The sequence below is a fragment of the Solanum stenotomum genome, chromosome 5 (genome assembly GCF_019186545.1).
Source record: "Solanum stenotomum isolate F172 chromosome 5, ASM1918654v1, whole genome shotgun sequence".
NCBI lineage: Eukaryota > Viridiplantae > Streptophyta > Magnoliopsida > Solanales > Solanaceae > Solanum > Solanum stenotomum.
The window spans coordinates 42,448,222-42,472,898 of NC_064286.1; the positions used below are offsets into that span (position 1 = coordinate 42,448,222).

The 24,677-nt window shown below is 34.9% G+C and overlaps 2 pseudogenes; both read left to right on the forward strand.

Annotated features, from left to right (window-relative positions):
- The window catches only part of LOC125864871 (cyclase-like protein 2), a 9,226-nt pseudogene extending 3,629 nt beyond the window's left edge, over nucleotides 1-5,597 (forward strand).
- Nucleotides 5,598-22,017: 16,420 nt separating this feature from the next.
- On the forward strand, nucleotides 22,018-23,309 carry LOC125864003 (cyclase-like protein 3; annotated as a pseudogene).
- The last annotated feature ends 1,368 nt before the right edge of the window (nucleotides 23,310-24,677 follow it).

Sequence of the window (24,677 nt, forward strand, 5' to 3'; positions counted from 1 at the left end):
GGGGGGGGGAGTGGATTTTTCTGCTTTACTATCTTACTTTATTTGATTATTGAATTTGTAACTGCAGTAGTGTATGAGTAGACTTGATCGAGTTGAGGTGTAAAATCTAATCTTCTCTTGCTTGCAAACATTATGTTTTGTGCCACTGCAATGAGAATACTCTCTTACCTATGTTATGTTGGCTAACTGTGATTATATACTGGTGTCTTTTATTTAGCGGAGGTTATGACATCCTTACATATTCCCAAGGGAGTGAAGCGAGTACTTTTCAGAACCCTAAATACCGACAGGTAATGGAAAATTGTCTTTAGACTGCTTAAGTATGGATATGATTGATCTGAGCTCTACTCATTGTTTTTACATCATAACTTGTTTTGCCATTGTTCATACTACGTGTTAAAGAAAATAACTGCTTCTTAAAAAGTTGTTGCTTGTACTAAAGTTATGGTTATTACTTTTCCTTTCTCTTCAATGCAATTTGATTATCTCCATAGATTTTACACATTTCTGCACATCCTCGAAGGATAAGTCCATGGTATAGTCTGCAGTCTCATTTTCTAGCATATATTTATATAGAACAAGCAGAAGCCAAGCACTTCTCAGGGTTTAGTCAACCAACAAAATTTCACTAGGGTCCTTGACTTTAAGTAGGAAATCCCTCACTCAACCAATAAGCCGTACACTTAGCTGACCACTTTTTTTGATAAAACACGTAGCTAACCTCTTATATGCATGATCCATCTGAATATACTTCTGAGGCCCATATTATCCTTAATCATGAAGTTAGAGACCCTCCAAGCTATGAGCATCCCTTTTTTATTGTTTAGCTGCCTATTTAAGGCAAGCAATGGCCACAAAATGCTCAAAGCAAAAGAGGCTGCCGTCTACCACATTCAGTGGCAAAGAATGAGGTCTGCATTCAGAAGCCTAATATTCTTCATGAGAATTTTTTTCTCCCTTAAATGAAATGGCTAGGTACTGTCCCCCACCTCGCCAAACACGTGGTCGGAGCTCGGATTTGTGGTTGAGCATCTTTGCTTTGATCTTTTTTCTTGTGGACCACTGACATCCTATAGTTAGTTTTCATAGTTCAACCATTCAATAAATGCATCTCCATTCTCCACATACCAAACAAAGAAAAAGGTTGCAAAAAGTATGACGTGCTAGCTTTCTTTAGCCAAGAGTGGATGTGGCTTTATTGATTTTACTTGGATATACTGTTATATTTGACACAGTTTCTTTTCCCTTGAACTTCCATTAGGCGTCTTATGTGGAAAAAGAAGTTAGACTCAAGCTTTGTGGGATTCATGAAGGATGGTGCACAGTGGCTGGTGGATAACACTGACATCAAACTTGTTGGTTAGACATGCAATACCACATTTTTTTGCCATAAGATGATATTTGAAGGAAAGAAATGATTGGCTTTGACCTGGTTATTTGTGAATGAAGTTGTGGATTACTGGTTACTCGAATGTTTGTGGAGCAGTGCTTTACCTTAACTGGTTTAAATGAGTTCAAGACACCCACTTGGTTTTTCTTTTTCCTGTTGCACCTAACATTATTCACTACTATCTCAATCTACTACTTCTTTTGTGTAGTCCTGAGGGTTGTCCTCATTTTGGTGTCTGCATGTATTTCATGTACCTCAATAAGTATGACCTCTTCCTTTATGTTACCTAAAGTTATTGGTCAAAGTGTTTTCTCAGCTTGCTCTTTCCAGTGTGTCCTAATTATTGGTGTGAAAGTATCCTTATTGTATATATTTATTCTGAATTAGGTAATATTATTTTGCATAGATCTAATCAATAATTTATGCATCAGATACACTATATTGGAGAATGAGAAGGTTGAACAATGAAATCTAGTGAAATTAGACTCTTATTTCTCCTTCTTCAAATCCAGAATGACGTGTCAAGAAGGGACTCACCAAAGAAATGTTTAGAAAATGCTGTTTTGGCAAATTCAGTTATTCCATATAGATGACCTTCCCTTTGAGCAAGAAATCATATATTGAATAGAGGGGGTACTCCTTCTCTGTTGAGGATACAACACACTGAAATAAAGGAATTGGTAGATCTCTCCCATCAGATAGATCAATGGCACGTGCATGAGATGCGCAAGCAGGGGAGCCAATTTGACCGCTCAGACCAAATCAACAAAATTTATTTAAAGCAAAAGGATGTTGTAGAGCACTTTTTTAAGTATATTTGTACACATGCATATCGTATAGGTGTCTACTATGTGCCATGCCCCTCTTAGTAATGCCAAAACTAGGATTTGGTGGTCAGAAAATTCAAGGCAAATATCTACTCTGAAACATGACTCCATGTGTCTTGCTTTATCCTATATTGGATTCACATAGGTCATGGTTCGTGTATATTGTGTAGCCTCATCTTTTTGTTACTAGTGGTTCCATTCTTGCCTTCTGCCAACATGTTTGATTGGCCGTGGTTCTTGTAAAGTGCTCTGGTTTTATTCTTTCCTTTTCCCAACTTTGCCAGCGTTTCTGCAAATCTTTTAACTTTAAAGAGACTTCTGTATAGCAGCTGCATTTCCCATGTGATATCTTGATCTGAGTCTATTTAAGAAGAGGTCATAATATGCCATTTCCATTCACATCCACATACAGTTTAGTATGGTTCTCATTGTTGAGTCACTGTCTGCATCCTTTGCCTATTGTTACATATCAGTTGGTCTTTTTTAGCTTGCCATCTGCAACCAAAGAGTGTGTTTGCATGTTCCTTTGTGCATTAATGTTAAACTTTTCTGTTTATAAAACTTTGTTGACACATGAAAACACTGATGATGAAGAAGACAGTCTGCTTACAATTCTCTGTGGAAAATTGTCCATTGTAATTTAAATCTTGCATATAACTTGGAGGTGGTAGCCCCCATGGTTTTGGTCTAGTGGTAAGTACGTAACTTGTGATGTGTGGGTTAGACGCACGTCATGAGGTCGAACCCTACAGAAGACAAGAGCCTAGTATTAAGTTGAGAATAGTAGAGGGGCGGGCCCATTATTCCCCGAGTTTCAAACCGTATACACCTGTCCTCGGGGATTTCTTGGTTATCAACAACAAAATACCCAGTGAAATTCCACAAGTGGGGTCTAGAGAGGGTAGAGTGCGCGTAGACCTTACCCCTACCTTGTGGAGTTAGAGAGATTGTTTCGGTGTTATCTAAAGACCATCGGCTCAAATGAAGTAAATCAAAGTAGTAATTGAAAGGAGAAACGTCAGTGAAGAAAACTTGACAACTAATAGGAAAGCAGTGAAGAGCATGTAGGCAAGGAACAGTAACATCAACAAAAGTGTGATCACTTAAACATAATAAACAATTGACAATAACATATAACAATAGCAAGAAACTACATGAATAAGGCTAATAATACGACAACCACGGTGCTCTAGATTACCACCTAGCCTAATCCCATCGAAAAGAAAAACAACGCTCAATTACCTACTAACCTTCTACCCTAATCTGCACCTTCATACCTCCTATCTAAGGTCATGTTCTTGGTTATCAACAAAAAAAGGCAAAAAGAAAATGGAGGTGGCAACAAGCTTAAGATAGATCCATTGATTATTATGAATTAGGTCAGGTTCTCTACCTTATGTTCAGTGGAACATCACATGAGAAAATCTGCATTATTTTTCTGGGATGAGAAAGTTGTTGGACCTGCATGTGATTTAATAGCATTTCCTTGATGTCAAATTAAATGGTGCTATTTTACCACCTGATTTCTATTCAAGCATTTTTTCTCTTGTAAAGGAATGGTTAGGTAACATTCTCGTATATTTTCCAGGAATTGATTATTTGTCAATTGCTGCGTATGATGATTTGATTCCTGCTCATCTTGTTTTCCTCAAAAGCAGGGTAAGTGGTATTTGATAGGCTAATTTGAACTGTTTTCCCCTTTTCTTTAAGGGACCATAGAAAGAAAGAGGGTGGGAGGAGATGTGGTGTTATCTCAGTTGTTTAAATTTCTCTCTTTTAAATTCTTCTTCAAGGTGCAAAAAATTGAGATTCTAAGCAATGGTTAAACAAAAGAATATTTGATATTCTAAGTATTAGGAATTACCTATTTACTTTGTTGTCTGGAGAACGAAGATTCGCGATTTGCTGAAGAAAGGTGTTACATTTAAGTGTCTATTAGCATGAAGAGAGAAGTAATGACCAATTGAAGAGGTTTTCCTTCATTGGTGAATTGATTCTGAAGTTCATATGTAAAACTTATTAATTACCAGGAAATTTGCTGGCCTTGTTTGATCCTTGATCGAACTGAAAAAAATTATCAGGCGAGGGCCTAAATAGCCTTTTGGGAGGCCATTGATTGCGGTTGGATTCTAATTTGAGGCTTTGAGCAATTATTGGAGGTCTCTGACTTTTCTATACTGGATGAGTTCGAGTTAGGTGTTGTCTGTAATCATGTATGTTTGTCAGAGTTTCTTTTACCTGCAACGTTGAGTACTGAAGGCCTTTGGATGCAATACACAGAATAATTTCTCCCTCCTTGTCTGATTTCCTCCAATGAAGAAAAAAGACCAAGTATGGAACTTCACATTTTAGTTATCCAAAAAAGGACTATACATGGAATAGAATGAACTTTTAATATAGATTGTAACAATTATATATACTTCTTGGAAAATATGTTGTAAATGAATAATGACCCATGATGTGATTGTGATCTTTGTGTTTTACATGCCAATGCCTATTAGATTATTTTCGTTTCAATAGATGAGCAAATTGTAGTTGGCATTTCTACTGATCATTGTTTTCTAGAGTCTTATGACATTTATTGGTGATTCTGTTGAACATTTACTTGTTTTGATGCCTGTAGAACTCTTGTTCAAATCTTACCACGTTTGAAATGCTCTAGGAAATCATTGTCGTGGAAGCATTGAAGCTTGATGATATAAAACCTGGAATATACACTGTACACTGCCTGCCCTTAAGGATGCTTGGTGCCGAGGGATCACCTGTTAGGTGTATATTAATTAAGTGATGCTCTCCTTGTAAACTTTTCCAACCATAAGGTACATCTTTCAGTACTCTGCGCAGAGTGTGCTATTTAACTTCTTTTCTGTTTAGTTCAATGTGAAAAACATTCTCATTTATGCTAAAGTTGTGCGTGAGTCAGGTTCCTTTTTTGTGCTCGGTCAGTTGTGTTCTTGGATATATTTGATATAATAATGAGTGGGTTGCAACATTTGTAGCTACGAACTTGGAGTATTTGTGTGGGTCGCAAGTTCCGAAAGTGATATGCTGCCTTTTCATGTTTAATTTGCTTGATAATTTGTAGCAGGAAGCATCAGAGATATGTTGGAGTGGAGTAAAGCACCACACAAGGGACCAAATTACGAAAGGAATGCTGCTTATCACTTTGGCAAGCTTAGGCTGGGTAGCTGTAATGTACATAATCTAAATTGTTGAAGTGAGCGTAAGCTCTCAGATTCTACCCGTCTATAAAAGAAATTTCAAAACAGACCTTGAAAGAAAATGTATGGAAATTTTCTGTATTTGTCATTGATTAATCACTGTACAAAGCTACTGTATTTATGCAATCTTTTATATCTAAATTCTATACAATTTTTTGCATTGCACTTGCACGTCATCATCATTCTTGATATTTGTGAGTGAGTTGTATGTTTGCATGGCTATTGAGCTTGAAGAGTTTTGATGATATTGTTGATACTCTGGTGTGTAAAATTCAATGATTTACCTGAAACACGTTGCTCTATTAATTGTGAAACTGTTAGGATGGGTTGTTTCTGATCTCTAATGAACATTGTAGTATAAGGAGGTTCGGAAGGTGGGATAGGGTGCTTGTGTTTAATATTCAGAGGTTAGCTAGGGATGCTTGCTGAGTACCATTGTTGTTTGGTACCCACTCCCTTGCTTTGTACACTTGTGTAGGTTACGAGCTCGGATTGTCTTGATCTCTTTATCTCATCTTTGTCTGAGGCTTGCTTTTGGAGTTCGTGAGTTAGTTGCTTGTCGTTTTTGGCAGATGTCACTTGCTCTTTCTTTATGTCCTTGATCCATTCTAGATGTGAAGACATTCAGACTTGTATTTCTTTCGAATCTTGTACACGTCACTAGGTTTTGGGGATTGTTGAGTTATATTATGAGTTTCGCTTGTATATGTTATGTTTAGTTCAAGTTTTGTCTTTATTTTTGTTTTTACTCTTGTCGAGGGTTGATTAGACTGACCTGTCTTGGTAGGATAAGACTGTCAGTTTTGCTGAATGAGTACTCTCAAATGAGAGTTCTTCCATTAAATAGAAAGAATTCTGATTTACATGCTTAAAAATCTGCTATATATCCCTAAATTTATGCTATTCCTAATTGTAATATCTCTGAAAATATACTACATTAATCTATGCTATCTCCTATCATCATTACACAAATATTTAGAGTTATAATATAGATATGTCCAAATATTTAGAATCTGTCCAATCATGCTAACATCCCCTCTCAAATTGATGTCGGTGGATCAAAAAGCATCAATTTGCCTACCATAAACTGATGACGTTGTCATGCCATAGACTTTGTAAACACATCAGCTATTTGAAGATCACTAGATACATGTGGAAGAGTAATGACTCTCTTATCTATAGGTTCTCTGATATAATGACAATCCACTTCAATGTGTTTGATCCTTTCATGATAAACTGGATTAGTAGCAATTTGAATAGCACTTGTGTTGTCAGCATGGAGCGGAGTGGGATTAGATTGAGGAAATCCAATTTCTGCAAGTAACCACGAAGCCAAAAAATCTCAAAGCAAGCAGTAAACATTGCTTGATATTCAGATTCCGTGGAAGATTTTGATACACGGTCTTGCTTCTTGCTCTTCCAAGATATCAAGGAATCACCAAGAAACAGCACCAACCCGTGATGGAGCGACGAGTATCAGGACATCCAACCCAATCAGAATCACTAAATGCATTAAGTTGAATCTCAGAACCACTAGAAAAGAATAATCCACGAATAGATGTTCCCAAGAGATATCGAATGATGCGACGGACAACCACTAAATGTAGATGGCGTGGAGCCTGCATAAATTGACTCACTTGTTGAACTGCAAAAGAGATATCAGGTCGAGTAATAGTAAGATAATTTAGGCTCCCAACTAATTGCCGATACAAAGTTGAATCAGGAAGAAGATCTCCTTCCGCACAACAATACTTTACATTTAATTCCAATGGAGTATTTACAGAGAAAGATTCTTGAATACCAGTCAAAGCAATCAAGTCCTGAGTATATTTGTGTTGGTTCAAGAACACACCTAAAGAATTATAATGAACTTCTAACCCCAAAAAGTATGTAAGAGTACCAAGATCTTTCATATGAAAAGAATCCTTAAGTTGCTACCGGAGGCTAGTGATTAGTGAAGAATCAATTCCTGTGATAATAATGTCATCTACATACACCAAAAGAAGAACACAACCTGTAGATGTTTTTCGAAGAAACAAAGACGAATCATATTTGCTATGCTCAAAAGAGAATTGAAGCAAAGTAGATCGAAACTTGTCAAAAGCTCTTGAAGCTTGTTTTAATCCATATAAAGACAGCTTCAACTTGCATACATCTGATGTAGGTGATGAGAACAAACCAGGTGGGGGTTTCATATAAATATCTTCTTTGAGATCACCATGAAGAAAAGCATTCTCGACATCCATTTGATGAAGAGGTCAATTTTGTGATGCAGCAAGCAATAATAGTTGGCACCGTAGTCATTTTTGCTACAAGTACAAAAGCCTTCTGATAGTCTACACCATACTCTTGTTTGTTGCCAAGGACCACCAATCGAGCTTTATACCGATCAAGAGTTCCATCAGAATGAAGTTTAATTGAATAAACTCATTTACATCCAATTGGACGGACATTTGGAGGACAAGGAACAACGTCCTATGTGTTATTTTTATTAAGAGCCAAAAGTTCCTCCTCCATTGCTTTTTGCCAACATTCAAGCTTGGAGGCTTGTGAGTAACCTATTGGAATAGAGATGGTGGATAAAGTAAAAGAAAAACCATACTGTTTAGGAGTTTGAGACACTCTAGTAGATCGCCGAGGAGGCTCAAGAGGAGCAGACCTTGAAGAAATCTCAAATTCTGGTTGTGGAGCAGTCTCAGGAGGCGGATCTATTTCGAGATGGGGTAAAGTTGACCGACGTCGTTCATACACAAATCTTGGTTTGAACCGCTTAGAAGACAATGACAAATCCTCAAAAGTATGAAGAAAAGGAGAAACAGAACTCAACATGAGTAGGAAAAATATAATGATTCTTCAAGAAAATAACATTTTTAGAAACACAAAATTTGTTAGAACTTGGATCATAGCAAATAAAACCTTTCTACGAAGTACTATAGCCCATAAAAGCACATTTAATAGACTGAACATAGAGTTTATTGCGTTGAGAAGGAGACAGGTGCACAAAACAAACACAACCAAACGTATGAAAACTATGATAGCTAGGATGCTTGTGAAAAAGACGATAATATGGACACTTTAGATGAAAGTCTATTAATCAATAGACAGCAGTAGACAAAGCTTCAACCCAACATTTAGATGGAACAGAGGACTCAATCAATAAAGTACGAGTGACAACTAAAAAATGATGATTTTTACCCTCAGCAACCCCATTTTGTTGTGGTGTTTATGGGCAAGAGCGTTGTGATACAATTCCTTTCTCAGGCAAGAAATTATTGAATTCATGAGACATATATTCTCCACCAGAATAAGATCTTAATAGTTTGATGCATGTGGAAAATTGAGTCTCAACGTAAGCCAAAATTTCTTGAATATGGAAAACATTTCAGATTTAGATCGAAGAAAATACACCCATGTAAACCGACTATAGTCATCTATAAATGTCACAAAAATACTTGAAATGAGCATGAGAAATAACTGGTGAAATGTCCCAAGCATCACTATAAATGACATCAAAACACTTTGCAGCACGACTACCAAAATTAGAAAAAGGAAGAGTTTTAGTTTTGCCTAATTTACAAGTAGAACAATCAAAGAAGCAGCTGAAAATTGATTTTTATTTCCCAATAAATCAGAATTGGACAAATGAGACAACACAATAGAATTTGGATGTCCTAGACGTTTATGCCAAACCTCATTCTTAGTAGTGGTAGAAGCATAAGCTAGAACACGAGGAATAGAAAAGTGCATAGGAAACAATCTTCCAACGTTAGGGCCCTTCGCGATTATCCTCCCCGACACCTGATCCTGCACAAGGCAACCATTACGACAAAAAATCACATCACAATTGTTATCTACCAATTGGCCAACTGAAATAAGACTAGTGGAGAGCTTTGGTGATACAATTACATTTTTGAAAGTTTCAATAATATCCCCAACCTTGGTAATGGGTAAATTACTACCATTGGCAACCTGAATTTGTATTGGACCATTATACTCACAGATATTTTTGAGTATATTAGTTGAGTTGGTCATATGATTGGAAGCGCCAGAATCAACAAGCCAAAATTTATATATTACCTCATTACCTTGCAGCCCCAAAGCTGAAAATGCTGACAAGATCATTTGTTGTACCATTTCAGGAGTAAGAACTTGTCCTACCGAAGAAGAGTTATCTATAGTGGAACCATTTATCCCAACTTGAAAAACATTTGCCCTACGGTTTTGAGGACGTGTGGGACATTCTTTGATAATATGTCCTTGTTGTTTACAATAATTACAAAACTTCTTGCCACAATTGCTAGCAAATATGACCATATTTCTTGCAACTGTAGCATTGAGTTCTTGCCATATCCATGCCCTTTCCTTTCCCTTGAGCTGCAAATGCAACAGTGACAACATTTCCTTGATGAAAAGCATTTTGTGTGAAGAGACACTACTTTTCATGAAGTAATTCCCTAAAACAGACATCCAACGAGGGAGATGGATCACAGTTCATCAAGTTGGAGCGAATACTTCCAAAATCAGATCGTAATTTCATCAAAAAATGATCTAGCTTGCTTTGTTCATGAACTCCTTGAATGATGGAAAGAGATTCATAAGGTATTTTAGCATAAACGATGTCGGTAAATTCATCCCATAAGTTCTGAAATCCAAAGAAATAATCTTGAATAGAGAGACCTCCTTGAGAATACATAGCAATTTCATGCTCCAACTGAAAGCGCCTTGCACTATGGACTTGGTTGTAAACCTTTTGTAACTAATCCCACATGGCCTTTGCTGTCTTGTATGGCTTAAGATTAAGAACAATAAGAGGGTCAATTGACCCTAAAATCCATGTCATCACCCGAGCATCTTTAACCTTCCATTGATCGAGCTTTGTAGGATCGCTTCCATCTATATGTCCCCATAATTCTTTTTTCGGTGACAAATAGTTAGAATTGAAATTCCCGGGAAGAGTAATTTTTTCCTGTGAAACGAACATGGAAGGACTCAAACTGATATGACGCCATGTTCTTGACAAGCTAAGGAAGATAGAAATGCAATAATACAAAATAACCAGAATGACCAAGACTAAGATTCCAAGATGCCTAAAATTCCAAGATACTTAGGATTAACTGAAAAAACAGTAAGCAAAACCAAATTTAAAAAAAAAAAATTATGTAAGGAACCACAGATGAAAGACATTAAAAATCAAAGCACTGAAAAAGGCTCTAATACCATGTCAATTTTGCTGAATGAGTACTCTCAAATGAGAGTTCTTCCATTAAATAGAAAGAATTCTAATTTAAAAGCCTAAAATTTTCTATATATCCCTAAATATATGTTATTCATAATTGTAATATCTCTGAAAATATGCTACATTAATCTATGCAATCATGCTAACAATCATGATATGCCCAGATATTGCTAACAAATACAAGTTTCATTAAGCCAGGTTTTTGGGGCTTGACAGGTCATTGGACAGTCCTAAGTGGCTATAAATATACATATTTGTTCTCGTCAGTACTCATACTACTTTGAGATTCATACACTTAATCAACAAGAAATTTATATATTATATATCTTATTGTAGTAGTCATGATAAGAAAGAACTCTCACGTGCAAGAAAAAAGTGAAAGAAATTTCACAAAGGATATGCGTCGTGAGGAGACCGCGTTCTCTAACAAACAAAAAGCTCTCTATAAGCAAGCAACATATCTTTTTGTTTTGTGTGGGATTAAATTAGCTATTATTAGTTTTTCAATTGCAGGTGAACCAATTATATTTGGTAAACTAGATGTTGGATTGATTGTGTTATGAACTGAAGGTTATAGGATAAATAAAAGAAGTCGAGGGAGTGAACAGTAATAATAAGATTTAAAATAAAGGGCCAGGATCTATTATAGTTAAAGAGGCTCAATGGCTGAGATGAGTTTGATGGTTATAAATAACAGAATTGGCAGAGGAGAGAGGCATCAAAAAATCCGGTAACAATTTCCTTCTCTCCTTCACTCTTCTCTTCTTTGCTATCTTTGTCCTTATTCTTCTTCTAAATTCTCTTCATATTCCCTTCTATCTGCAGGTTTGAACTATCAATGGAGAACCAACTATTCGTTTTTATGTTTTTCAATTTCATTTAGTTGTAATCGTATTTTCCATTCTTATAAATCAGAAAATTGTCCCACAAAACTCTTGTTATTACTATCTGCTTCCTTTTTTTAACTGTTTCAAGTATTCTAGTCATATAAATTGGTATCAGAGCCTCGAATCTGCGACTTGTGTTATGTCCATGACATAAGGAACACGAATGAAAACCATAGACGAAAAGTTACAACAACATGATCAATTACTGAATGAGATAGTTGAACAACAAAGAGGTATGTGTGCAACTCAAACTGACATTCAAGGTACCTTTGAGTTGATTCTGGATAGGTTGATGAATCTGGAAAGAAGACCACTGCGAGGTCAGGAGGGTGCTTTTTTGGGAGATGATGGGCTCTTGCCAGTACCTGGTTTTGATGGTAGGGCTGTTAGACCACCAGTGTATATTTCCCGCTTAAATGAGAATTGCCGAAGGTTAGGATCCCAAAGTTTGGATTTGAAAGTGTGAGGTATTTTCACCTTTATAGAGTGCAAGATAACATGAAGGTGTAGGGTGCTGCACTATACCTAAATGGTGATGCTGAAACCTAGTACAACTCGTTGGTGTTGAGTAGATGTGCAGTTAATTGGGTAGAGCTTAAGAAGGAGTTATGTGTGTGGTTTAAGATGTGTGGATGGAAGAAGTAGTAGAAGAATTTAACAAGCTTGAACAAACTTTAAGTGTTGGGGAATTCTTGATTAAGTTTGAAGATATGAAGGTTCAGATGATAATTTAAAATCCTGCTCTCAATGAGGCTCACTTCTTGTCTAGTTTCATGGGGGCTCTCAAGGAAGAAATTAGGTTCGCAATCAAGATGTTTAAGCCTGCCACCTTGAGTTATGCCATTCAACAGACTAGGATGCAGGAGAAAATCATTGAGGCTACTCAAAGGAAAGCTGAGATTGTAGTTCATCATGGTGTGGCCACTGGCTCTTCTGCCAGCCATAGGGTCCAGAAGGTTGGAACTACGGTTGACTCCGAAAGTTTATGAACACAAAATGGCCAATCACCTATGTTTTAGGTGTGGTGAAAAGTACCAGGTAGGTCACCGATGTAAAATGAAACAACTACATTGTATAGTTGGCACCGAGGAAGATCTGCATCACGACCCGCAAGATTTGATAGCTGTTGATGCAGAGGTACCTGAGCACTCAGAGAGCTTAGCACAAACAGTAGAAATTGAGATAGCTAAAAGAGTGAATATCCAAGAGGATGTGCGTTTGAGTGCATTATCAGGAAGTTGTAATAGGGTTAACACTATCCTAGGCAGTGAGGTCGTTAAGAAGAGATCCTTATCAGTGCTTGTTGATTTTGGCAGCACTCACAACTTTATTAATGAAGTGACTGTACAAGAAACTGGCTACCAAGTTATTTACCCCACTCCCATCAAGTCATTGTAGCTGATGGCAATTACATGTAATGCAGCACCAGTTGCCCTAGTTTTACTTGGAAGATGGGGGTAAGTCCATTAAAGAAAATCTCAGGATCCTCAAGCTAGGGAGGTGTGATATTTTACTAGGCAATGATTGGATGAAAAAGTTCAATCCTACTAAATTTAATTATGAGAAGAGGTGTGTCACCATTGGAAGGAAGGATAACAAGGTTGTCTTGCATGCTATTCCTGAGAATGGTCAACTCAGCCTAATCAATGGTAGTACCATAGGCAAACTATTGAAAAATGGGCAAACGATAATGGCTCACTTATTTTTAATAGAGGCTAGTAGTGGTTGTGACCAGGAGCCAGTTGGCATTGCTATTCTAGAATTGATATATGGTTATAAAGAGGTGTTTGCAGAGCCCAAATCCTTACCCCCACCAAGAGAATTAGACCATAGAATTCCCATCAAACCAAGGACATCACCCGTAAGTCTAAGGCCCTATAGATACAATTTTTACCAAAAGGAAGAACTCAAGAAACAAGTCACTAAAATGCTGACAAATGGGATCATTCAACATAGTCAGTCCCCATTCTCTTCCCCTGCCTTGTTAGTGAAAAAGAAGGATGGCACATGGAGGTTTTGTGTGGATTACATGGGCCTTAATGAGTTAACATTCAAATATAAATATCATATTCCCATCATAAATGATTTACTTGATGACTTGCAAGGGTCTGTGATCTTTTACAAGGTGGATTTGTAAGCTGGATACAACTAAATTAGAATGAAGCTAGAAGATATTTACAAGACAATATTTAGAACTCACATTGAGCACTATGAATTCAAGGTTATGCCCTTTGGCCTAACTAATACGCCAACTATATTTCAAGTTTTGATGAATCAGGTATTCCAATCCTTGCTTCAGAAGTTTGTTTTGGTTTTTTTTTTTTATGATATATCAATTTATAGCAAGACTTTTGATGAATATCTACTGCATTTTATAAAAGTGTTTGATATCATGAAGGAGCATTCCTTGTTTGCCACAAGGTCCAAGTGTTCCTTTGGACAATCAAAGATAAAATATCTAGGTCATGTAATTTCTGATCATGGGGTGTTTACTGATCCTAGCAAAATTCAAGCTATGGTTGATTGGACAAAGCCTATACCACAACCAAGGCCTTGTGGGGGTTCCTTGGCTTAACTGGCTATTATAGGAAATGTGTATTGAATTATGGTGGTATATGTAGACCTTTTAATGAGTTACTGAAAAAGGATTCTTTCAGATGGAATGAGGAGTCTGGCCTAGCTTTTGAGACGTTGAAGTTAGCTATGATCAACACTCTTGTTCTAGCCTTACCAGATTACACTAAAGAGTTTGTTGCTGAAACAGATGCTAGTCAGCACGGGATTGGTGCAGTGTCGATGCAAAAAGATAGACTTATTTCTTATTTTAGTAAGGTATTGGCTCCTAGGCATAGAGGTATATCTATCTATGAGGAGTAATTGACTTTTAAGTACCATTGATAAGTGGAGACACTATCTTTAGTATAAAAAATTTATTATCAGGATAAACCATCATAACTTAAAGTACCTTTTAGAACAAAGGTTACCACAACTATACAATAGAAGGGACTCACAAAGATGTTGGGTTTGAACTATGCAGTACAATACAAAAAAAGGGACTGAGAATAGAGTGGCTGATACATTGTCTAGGCCGTTTGAGAATGGTGATACACCAGGTTCCAACCAGCTGAGGGACAATTGTTAGGTCTCTGTGTTGTAGAGCCTAAATGGATGTTGGAGATCAGTAGTGGCTATGAAGGGGATGCACATGTTGAGGCTATGATTGCTGAAGTTACCACTGATCAACTAAGACCCCACCTTTATCAGTACTCATCTGGAGTCTTAAGGAATAAGGGAAAACCTTTCATTGGAGGTACTGGGGAATTGAGACATCAATTGATATACATCTTTCATGACTCCCCTGTTGGGGGACATGCAAGCCAACTTGACACCTTTAGAAAGTTAGCCCATGTCTTTTATTGGCCAGGTATGAGACAAATGGTTAATACGTATGTAGTTGCTTGTGAAGTTTATCAAAGGAACAAAGGGGAACATGTTCATTACCCTGGACTATTGCAACCACTTCCCATCCCTGATCAAGCCTGGAGTCACATTAGCATGGATTTCATTGGTGGTCTGCCAAGTCCAAGGTCAAGGAGACCATTTTGGTAGTTATGGACATGAGAACTATGTTTGCTCACTTTATGACTCTAGTTCATCCTTTTACAACAATCACTGTGGCTCACAAGTTCCTTAAACATGTGCACACACTACATGGCTTACCTGAGTCTATTGTGACTGACAAGGACAAGTTGTTCCTTAGTAATTTTTGGCAAGCATTATTCAGGTTACTAGGTACTCAGTTGCATTACAATACTTCATATCATCCTCAGAGTGATGGCCAGAGAGAGTTAATCAGTGCATTGAGAACTACCTCAGATGCATGACATTTAGCAAGCCAATTCAGTGGAAGCAGTGGTTACCACTAGTAGAGTGGTGGTACAACACCAATTTTCACATTGGACTGCAGTGTACTCTATTTAAGGCTCTCTATGGTTACTTCCCTCCTCACTTGTCACTTGGGCCTACTATAGAGACCATAGTTCCAACTGCGGAAGATGCTATTATGATGAGACAACAAATGCAACAATTACTTCAGGACAACCTCATCAAAGCTCAAGAGAGGATTAAACTTTATTCTGATCTACATAGGACTGAGAGAGTGTTTCAGGAAGGGTCTGTGGTGTTTCTGAAGTTGCAGCCCTATAGATAGTCCTTGGCTCTATGGAAGAGCTTGAAGTTAAGCTCTAAGTATTATGGTCCTTTTTAAGGTTTTGCAGAAAATCTGAAATGTTGCTCACAAACTAGAATTGCCACTTACTTCCAAGATTAATCCTATATTCCATGTGTCCTTACTTAAGAAGACAGTGGGAAATAAAATATTGGTTCAGACTTGTTTGCCCTCTACTGGTGATGATGGTTAATTCTCAGTTACTCCAGTTAACATTTTGCAGAGACAGATGGTGCGCAATGGAAATATTGTTGCTGTCAAAATCCTAGTTCAATGGTCCAACCTTCCACCAGAAGATGCAACATGGGAGGATTACGACTATATTAAGGCTCAATTTCATGATTTTAATCCTTGAGGACAAGGATGTTTTCAAGGCCAAGGGTATGTTGTGAACTGAAGGTTATAGGGTAAACAAAAGAAGTCAAGGGAGTGAACAGTAATAACATGATTTAAAATAAAGGGCCAGGATCTATTATAGTTTAATGAGGCTCAATGGCTGAGATGACTTTGATGGTTATAAATAACATAATTGGCAGAGGAGAGAGGCATCTAGAAATCCGGTATCAATTTCCTTCTCTCCTTCACTCTTCTCTTCTCTTCTATCTTCGTCCTTATTCTTCTTCTAAATTCTCTTAATCTTCCCTTCTATCTATAGGTTTGAACTATCAATGGAGAACCATCTATTCGTTTCTATGTTTTTCAATTTCATTTAGTTGTATTCGTATTTTCCATTCTTATAAATCAGAAAATTGTCCCACAAAACTCTTGTTATTACTTTTTTGCTTCCTTTTCCTTACTGTTTCAAGTATTCTAGTCATAATAGATTGTCGTTTGTGTTTGCTGGCAAAATCATCAACTGAGTGTTTTTCAAGCTGTAGGATGACAATTGAAAAAATTCGTGACCACAAAAGCATGAGAAGATGAACAAATCGAAAAAGAAGACAATCGATGACAAAGGAAAAGGAAAGGCTACTGAAGATAATTTTGAGCACTCTATATCAAAAAAATTCTAAGGGACTAATTTAGAAAGTGAGAAACAATTAATACAAAAATAAAAAAATTTGAAAAAGATTTGGTTGAGAAGATTAACAAATTGCCATCAATTATTGGAGTAAAAGATATTGAATTTGTACTTCGAATGATTTCTTCAACCACACCATTTATGATTTAATTGGTTGGGTTTTTAAGTTAATATTATGATAATATATCTCTTAACAATATTGTATTGTGATCTATGTTTTTTTTAATAAAATATAAGGAAAAATTACCTAACTACATACCATTTATTATTAATTTTTCTTATTTTCCCTATCATTTAAAAAAATATCAAAAATTCCCTATTTCGCTCCCATCATCCCCTTTTTCGGATACATTAATTTGAAATCTCATACCCATGATTTTCTTTCCTTTTTTCAAGCCACAAATCTCTTTCCAATTAATGATTTCAACATTTTTAAGAGGTAGATTTCTTTCCATCACTTCAATTTTCAATTTCTTTTATTTATTTTTTTAGTTTTTTCATCTTAAAAAATTATTAAATTTGTTGTCTAGATCTCTTTACTGGAAGAGGGGTGAAAAACATTGCTAATGCAGAGAGTTCATCTTGGAGTGCATTTGGAATTGTTCCAGAAATTTCTAATGGCAGTCTTGATACACTTCATTCCATTGGTTCGATGTATCAGTATTAGGCTTGCCCAATTAGTCCGAGAAAGATACATCTTCGTTGTTTTACGTTGATTAGATTGTTAACTTTTTTTTTCTTTTTTTTAGTTGTTCATCTTTTCTGATACATATAGGTTCAGATTTTTAATGTATCTAATTGATTTTGTTTCTTAAACTAATGTATACTGCCTTCGTTTCAACATTATGATGCATTACAATTATGTCATGCACAATGTATCGTGTTCAACTATTAGTTTTGATACATAACCTTAATTAGTATTGATACTTGATACAAAAATTCTACCAAACGTATCATTTATCATGTATCAGCCTTTTCATCTACAAGTTTCTGATACATATGGATTCTCCTCTCAAACAAAATAAGTTACATAAATAATAATGTATCATGCACTTATTATTTAGGCATGATACGTAAATTCGTATTTATACTAAATGTATATGATACATAAAAATTACCAAACAGTAATGTATCGATCTCAAACCTAACATCTTATGGGCAACAATTTCTTATTTAATGTATCTAGTAAAAATACAACACTTATCAATTTAAACAAGATACATAAATAGTAATATATTGATAAATTTATCCATCTTGGAAATAAAATTCAAAAAATTGATTACACAACATTATAAAAGGTATGAACGATCCATCAAAGCTACGCATCTCTTCAGCCTTTTTGTTTGTTGTATCAATGCATAACAGATACATTGAAAATCCAAACTCTTGTTTCTTCACCTCAACGATGTATCAGATTTTCAATTTTTTCTCAACTCATCGATCTCTAATTCAGTTGCAATGATTGATTTGAGATTCACAAACCAATATTTTGACCAACAACAATTCCATCACTTTTGTATCGTTCATACCTCACCTCTCTTTCTCAGATTCTGGAATGTCTCAACAAGATCGACATGCTCATGTCGTATCAGTACAATTTGTCAACAAGTTTGATTCAAAAATTGAGAATTTTTTTGAAAGAATGGAAAGAAAAAATTTGGGATCTAAAAACACATTACATGTACATCAAACCAGTAATGTATCACGACTTATATATCAATATACAAATTCAACAATTAAAAAACAAAGGGTATACAAAACAAATCCAAACAATTTGAATCAAAATAGAAAGGATCTTCGATAAACTTGAAGATTCAAAAGGAAATCGTTTGTCCAACAACAATTAATTTTCCATCACTTTTGTATCCTTCATAACTCACATCTCTAACCCAAAATTTCGACAAAAGTTTTTGAATCAAATCTGAAAGGTTTCTTCGCTGAACGAGGGGAGGGACGAGCAAAGATTTTATTCCTTTTTAGCGCAACAGAAGTATTCTTTTTGTATTAGAATTAATGTATCCGGATGGTGACTTATGTATCCGGAAGGTACAAATTTTAAGGGATTATAGTAATTAGAAAAAGAGTAAGGATATGATGTAATTTAATCTTTATAATATGGGATTTATGTAAGTTAATGATATGTTATAATGTGAGACATGAATTTAATGTTGTTTATTATTTACCTATGATGTTTTTTCCTGACATATACTTTTATTTTTTTACAAACTTTCACATTTCACACATATATCCGCTATAAATAACAAAATATAATTAATATTGTTATTTACATATTATAAAAGTTTGGATAGTGATACTAGTATTTTACAGTAACATAACAAAATTAAGTTTTTTTTTTAGAATTTATTGTGTTGTGTCAACATTTTATATAATTCAATATTATTTAAGTAATTCTTGTTTATTGAAAGTTCAAATGCCTCTCCTTAATTTAACGCTTTAACGTAAATTCTTTTTACCCCTCTCAAGAGCTTCCATCTTTTTTGCTTCTTTGATGAAGGCATCTCCAAATATATAATTCTTTATTTTTTAAGACAACCAACTCCAACCCAATTCTCTATTTTACTTTCTAAAAAATGATCTTTTTCTCTCTCATCAATATTATATTATTATTTTTATTTTATTCTTGTTTCTTATTTCATAATATAATTTTTTTTTCATTTTCCCAAATAATCACTTTATATCATTTTCATGTGATATAAAATTTTATTTTTTCAAATTTTTTATTTAATATAAAATTTTATTTTATTCTAAATTTCTAAATAACATAAATTGCAAATAAATATTGTATAATATACAAATTAATGGACAAATTCAAATAAAAGTAAAATACAATTACATAAACATTACATAAACACTCAGCTTTCAAAATTATTACATTGTTCGCATAAATGCTCTACTAATGCATTACTGATTTCAATACGAGCATTTTTGTCCTTAATTTTTTTTTATATGCCTAGCTAAAAATTGTTCAAACCGGAGATTTTCATCTACCACCATTTATGTCGTTGGAGTGGGAGCCTCTACGACATCTTGAATTGGTGCATTAAGATCACATTCATCCTCAATTATCATGTTGTGCAGTATAATACATGTAGTCATTATATCATGTAACATTTTCTTTTTCCAAAAAGTGACAGTCCTGCAATAACTGCAAAATGTGATTGCAAAACTCCGAATGCATGTTCAAAAATTAATAATAAAATCAAATTATATTAATCACGAAAATTAGAAATAAATTGAAATATCATTAATTTAGGATTAGTATATATTAAATAATATATTTTTAAAAATATTATATTACATTTAAAAAGAATTATGAATATTAGATATTTAATTAATGACATTATATGTAAAATAATATGTTAATTAGAAAAATAATAGAAATAATAATAAAATATTGAAAAAAGTGAAATAGAGAGTGGGAATAGTAGTTCTCCAAATTTGGAAAAGTCCTATTCAACTCTCTAAAAACGAAGAATAGAGTCTAAAATAAAGACGGGTTGGAGCCCTTTCTCTATTTTACTCTCCAAATATAGAGAATGGAGAGTAAAATAGAGGTGAATTGGGGATGGTTTGACTCAAGCTCACAAACTTATGATTAGATTTGAAGGGTGCTTATCATTCGAGCAACTTCCTCTGGTTTCTTTAACCTAACTCACTAATGTTAATAACAAAATTTTACTAGTAATTTTTATGTAGAGATATTACTCCCTCTATTCTAACATATTTTGTTATCGTTGATTAAACATAATTTTTTTTTAAAATATTTTTTTTTTTAGAATTTATGATTTTAAATATATCATAATATTCATATGATTTTATGCCTTTGAAACTTGCAATATTAAATCTGCAATAATATTTATGTAGCTATAAATTAATGATATTAAATGGGAATGATTGAATAGATTAAAAAATCTTGAATTATCACCATTTTGCAAGTTTTATACTTAAGTCTTTTTTTTTATTGTCTATACTTAAGTCACTGAACGATGAACGCTTACAAAACTTCCTTAAACTATCAAGAACTCATATTAAATTACCTTTGAAGGGATATGACATGTTATGTGAACATCGCGCTCCAAAAGTCCATTCAAAGAAGTTCCATGTCACAATACATGTAAAATAATTGAGTGACTAGGTTTACCCTCATCTTTGCATAAAATATCACTATTTTTTCAAATTCCATACCTAAATTATTGAATCTACACAAAATCTCTTAAAATTTCACATGGTTTCATTACAAGACTTTTTTCATCTCTTATGCACCTCTCAACAAGTTTTCTTAAATATTTTGTCATATATACAATCAATTTTTTTTAATCTAAAGAGATTTATTGTCCATGATAACATGTACATTCAATATGTTTAGATATAAAACTAGCAAAATGGTGATAATTTAGATCGTTCTTTTTTTTGATATTTTTTATTAACAATAGTTTGACGGAAAGAGCAATATAATTTAGATCGTTTAGATCGTTCTTAACCTACTCTCTTAGTGGAAAACTTAAAAGTTAAAGAAAATAATTAATTTTCAATCACGTTTATCCTAAATTTTATTTATTAGAAAAAATAGTGAAATTTATTTAAAAGAGATCTTTATCAAATAAAAATATTTTGAAGGATGAATCTTGAATTTTTACTAAAGGGGTTCAAAAACTAAAAATATAGTTCTTGTGATTTAAACTTAGAACTTCAAAGTAAATTTTGAACCACTAAATCAAATTGTAATCTTATATTTTAAAAGTTCAAAATCTATAATACTTAAAATTTAACAAAATATATCATATATTTTCTTACATGGGAGTTCAAATGACTCTGACTATCCTCTAAATCCGCCTCGGTCCCTATCCACACCTGCTGGCAACTGCCAAGTTAGCCGTTACATAAAAAAGATACAAGTCACTATTTCATCAGTTTTGTTTCTTTTCAGTCTTCACTTGTTCTCTCCTTCCATTCTTCTCCACTTCTCTACTCTTCTCCAATGATTAATCACAACACTTCACTCTACTGCCCCTGCTGCCGGCCGCTCGCTGCCGTACTGGCTCTTTTCTCCGTGAGCAGCGTCGTTGGGGCAGTGAGCCCTTCCGATCTCCAGAAAATAATGGAAGAAGAGAGAAATTACATGAAAAAGAAAGTAATTGACATTGGCCACAATTATACTCCTGATTTGCCTGCTTATGGTTCCAAAAATGGGCTGGGGGAACTTCATAAAACTTGAGACTAGCATCAAGTTGGGTGATCTCTCTAATTATTCCGTCTTTAAACTTGCTACTCATTCTGGTACACACGTTGATGCTCCTGGACATTTCAATCAGACCTTATTCGAGTCGGGTTATGACGTTGTTTCCCTCCATCTACCAACTTTGAATGGTAATGTTTCTGGCATCTAATTTGTAAGTTTCATGTATTTGGAGCTGCAGCTCAGGGGAGGTAGAGATAGGCTGAAGAAGTATTTGCGGATTAAATAGGAAATTTAGGAGGTTAAGAATTAGGGCACAAAGTTAGTAGGTAGCCGAGTGTTGTAGTGTGGGAAGTAGGCCTAGTCTTCTCTTTCCTTTTTCTCCTTACTAGTAGATGTATCTTACCACTTTGGTGCCGTTATTTTCCTTGATATCTCGGTTTAGTTGCTTTGTATCTTGTTAGTGTGTAGTCATATTCTTTTTCCTTGTAAACATGTTTCGACTTTCTTTCTTTTGAGTCGAGGATTTTTCAGGAACAATCTCTACATAGATAATGGGATTATACTGGATATGTTGTTGTTCAGGTTCGACATACTGAATACACTTGTGGTTTCTGCATATATATACTAGTCTTACCTGCAATTTAGCGGGATTTTGTTTTCTTTTTCTTTTTGAAAAAATGGCATATTTTTGGTGTGAATGCAGGTCCAGTTCTTGTAGTGGACACACCACGGGACAAGAATATTACAGGTATGTTCCTAATTTTTGGGATGATACCTGCCTGGCTACTTGCTTATTTTCTTGTTAATGCAGGTCCAGTTCTGTCTCCCTAAAAACTATTTTACACCACATGATATAAACCTCATTGCTCGCCTTTTTGTTCATCAGCTGAAGTTATGAGGTCATTGAACATACCTGGGGGAGTCAAACGTGTTCTTTTTCGAACACTAAACACAGACAGGTACTTGTTCGTTTGTCCATTGGAGGCATTAACTTGTTTCAACTTTCAAGCCTGCTAAAAACTACTTACATAAGTTGTTTAATTTGTTCATTTTGTCATGTCGTTTTGTGTTGGATGTAATATTGTGAACATAAACAGGAAGCTGATGTACAAGAAATAATTTGATTCCTCCTATGCTGCATTCACCTCAGATGGAGCAGAGTAAATGGTCCAGAATACTGACATCAAACTCGTTGGTGTTGATTACTTATCTGTTGCCATCAATCCCAAGGAAGAGCTCGTTAAAGTTCATCAACTACTTCTGGATCCTAAAGTAAGTCCATTTGCCAAATTTGATTGAGTTTGTTTTGTGTACCTCCACAAGATAGTGGTAACGTCTGCATACACTCTATTCTCCCAAGACCCCACTTGTGGGATTTCACGGGATATGTTGTTGTTGTTAAGTACATATAGATTCTTTCTATATCATCAAGTTAAGTTGGACCTATATACAAATAACTCTATATAGCAAGTCTAATCTATAATTTGGAAAATAGAGTAATAACCTGTTGGTAGTTGGTAGTCGGTTAAACTGAAGTGATGGAGTGAAAATCTTCTAAATCGTCAGTGTATAAAACCTAAAAAGTTGATGTGGTTACCAGTAAGATTGAAAACCCCTTTGTTAAAGAATTGTCAACAAGTTTCTAGTTTAGTACTAGCTGCCAATTATCTACTAACTGCTCTTACTTTCTCAGAATCCTTAATGGAGACTTGAGTCCTTTGTTGTGTTTACCTATGTTTTTACTTGATTACTAACTTCGATATATGCATCAGGATATTATTCCTGTGGAAGGTCTCAACCTCGATGATGCAGTCCCAGGAGTTTACACAATTCACTGTCTACCTTTGAGGCTGGTTCATGGAGATGGTTCACCTACCAGGTGCATCCTCTTCCAGTGATCATGTCAAATAGTACTATTTTGGCTTAGCATGGGTGCATTCTAAAGCATAATAAAGCGCACTTGTCTCGTCTCGCTGTAAAGCTGAGAATGTTCGGAGTCTATCTCTTGCAGATGCTATAACGTACGAGGACAGAGAACGGGCACTCAGGGGCGGAGCCACGTAGGCTCCAGGGTGTCCAATTGGACACCCTTTGTTGAAAAATTATACTATATATACACGTAAAATTTTGATTTTATATTGGTATATATAGAATTTGGACACCTTGAAATAACAAAGTGATGCGCAGTGGAGTTGGCAATAGCCTGTGCAATCCAACTCTTTATCCCGGTTCAATTCCCCGCAGGGTTGTTTTCTTTTTTTGTAATTATTTTGACTTCTTGAATTCAATTAAGTAAATAAACATGTGTGATTTTACCATAAAAGTTTAGTAGCTTGGTGGTTAATAGTATCATGAAGGTCTCCCAAGACTCAAGTTCGAATCCCTCCTCTACTAACTATTTTTTTCTAATTAAAATTGAATTATTTCCTTAAATTTTAATACCTTTTCCTTGTAGAATAAGATTTTCTTAAATTTAATACTTTTTCTTGTGGATTTTTTTCAATTAAAATTGAATTATTTCCTTAAATTTTAATATCTTTTCCTTGTAGAATAAGATTTCCTTAAATTTAATACTTTTTCTTGTGGATTTTTTTCAATTAAAATTGAATTATTTCCTTAAATTTTAATATCTTTTCCTTGTAGAATAAGATTTCCTTAAATTTAATA